The sequence below is a fragment of the Oryzias melastigma genome, linkage group LG14 (assembly GCF_002922805.2).
Source record: "Oryzias melastigma strain HK-1 linkage group LG14, ASM292280v2, whole genome shotgun sequence".
Classification (NCBI taxonomy): domain Eukaryota; kingdom Metazoa; phylum Chordata; class Actinopteri; order Beloniformes; family Adrianichthyidae; genus Oryzias; species Oryzias melastigma.
Window position 1 is genome coordinate 9103429 of NC_050525.1, and position 2667 is coordinate 9106095.

Sequence of the window (2667 nt, forward strand, 5' to 3'; positions counted from 1 at the left end):
CAAAACAGGGTTGCTGCTCAAAGGAAAATGTTCGTGATGTTTTGTACGGGGGCCATAAAGTCCAAAATTGCACAAAATTACAAAAATGAAAACACAACAAATAAAGTACAGTTGTCTTTGCTGCCTTTAGTTTCTCTGCAACCCTAGTATTGCAGAAAAGTTTGCAGTATTTTTTCATTAATCTTTGTAATGGTTACAACATTGGCTCTTAAAGCAGGGGTCCAGAGCCACAGATTCCAGAGGCTTACTACTTGTTGTTTTGAAAGAACACTAAATTTATTGAGAGTTGATTTACAAAAAACATTAAAAAACATTAAAATTAGGAATTTTCTCTCAAGTCTTTGATGTAGACTCAGATACAAATACAGTGTGTAATCTCCTCTATTTGAAACAGAAATCTGACCCTTAACCCTTGTGCTCTCTTATAGGGTCCAGATGACCCCAGCCCCACATTGATGCGTGATCCCTCCCACAACAAAGGTGGACAGGATTTTATGTCTGCCACGGACACCAGTGAAGATTTAAAAAAAATCCTTGAAAAAAAAAAGTTCAGTGTGCTGTCTTGTGGGGTCCAGATGACCCCACTTTTAATGTAAACCTCCTCAGGATAGCACAATGGTTAATTTGGTTTAACCCAGTCTTCACCCAGCTAAGGGTGTTGTAAAAACAAGAAAATTTTAAGCTAAACCAAAACTATTTTTGAACATTTTTCAAATTTTAAGGAAAATATATTTGAAGCACATTATGATGCAGTTCCACCCGTAGTTTTTAGAAAAGAGACAATTACATTTTTTCAGACATTACTAGGCTCATGTTTTCAGTGATGCAGTTCATCATCATTCCACTAGGGGCATTAGAAGGACTTTCCCTGCTCATTTCAAAATGGCTGCCTATATGACATCTCCAAAAAACTTTTGGCGGGAAAACGTTTTGCTGATTTTCAAAACTTTCTGGTGATAATAACTCATTCATTAGTATTCATTTTTATAAATAAATACTTGCTGTATTGAAAGAAATAAAAATAGTGGATAATTATTTCTTTATAAGAAGTTATAGCATATTTAAAATGTGTGAATCAGATTTGAAATAGTAAATAAGGTACTTTCCTCCTGAGCACTCATATCATTTCCTTAAGCTAACATTAAAAACGTATCAAATCAACCAATGTGTCAAATTTGATACTTTCTGGATCTTTAAAAAAAAATAATAATCCAACCTTTTTTTTAATTAAAGGTTTTTAAAAAAACGATACTTTGTTGTAGTGGGCTTTATATAGGGTTTACTTTGTAAAAGAACGACACTAGAACATTAATTTAAGAATGTCTTTTAATGTTTTCCGGTTCAGATACACAACATACAGTGTGTAATAGCCTCTATTTGAAATAGAAATATGAACTTTAAATTGTTTTAACCTCCTCCTCTCACAGTTTCTTGCTCCTCAGGTTACTGTATCAGACTAAATGAAACAGACAAACAGGTGCAAGCCTCCATTTCAACACTCGGCCTCTAAATGTCATAACAAGAGGATATTTGGATCTGTGGGATGGCTCCCCTCCTCCCCCCCCCATCAAAAGCCAACATCACATTTGGCGTGTAAACATGTAAACTTGGTGAGTGTGCTTCCGTTGGCCGTCCAAACCCCCCCACTTTTTTCCAAAAGAGAAAAAGACAGAAGGAGAATTTTGTCATTTTTGGAGGAAATTCACAACAAACAGCTGCGTCACTAATCCCATGGACAGAATGTGCAGACGAAATTGGAAAAGGTAGCAAAGCGACCACCATGATCAGAGCCTGAAAGAAGACTAAAAAGACTACAAAGGATTTATTATATATATATATATATATATATTTATATATCTTTTTTTTTTCAAACCTTCCTCCGGTCACACCGTCCAATAACAACCGAGACAACGTGAAACAAAAATATGATTCATTCCCCCAACGTCATAAGTTAAACTCAATTTTGTGGCTTATTTTTGACCACTTTATGACACCATGTTGTTTCACTGTCTGGAGTCCTTCCTCTTTACCCTTCATTCATCCTTCCTCTGCAGCTGCTCTTTGGCTTTTCACCAAAACAACAACAAAAAAAAACTCATTTTATTCCAAAGCTGCCTTTATGATTGATGGGATGTTGCCAAATGTGCAGGTTATGCTTTAAACAACCTTTTCCTTCGCTAGGAACATGTTACTCACAATATAGAGACCACCCTGAGCCAGAAATATTCCTTTTTGAGTTTACCTCACCCATGCTGTGGCTTTTTTATCTTTTTTTTTACATATAATAAAAGATGTGCCCGAAAACCTACTGAGACTTGAGGTCAAGAAAATGAAATAGGATCAAACGAACCATAAAAGTTCACGTAAAGTCATCTTGAACTTGCACCTGCTGTCAACAAAGAAAGACCCAGCTTATCACTCAAACCAAACGACAAACGTAATATTTACAAATTCCATGTTGTTCTCTTACACTTAAAAAATGTACAGTTTGTGTTCTGAGTTGGTTCTGTCCTTGCAGCTTGCTCCAGTCCGGCATGAGGCATGGCAGTCCGGCTCCAGAGTGCCTGAAGCAAACGGTGCTGAGGAATCGCTCCCCCAGTTTGGTGGTGTGAGTAATGTCGGTTGGTTTGTTTGTAGAGTACATCCTCAGTGACAGATCAGATTGTC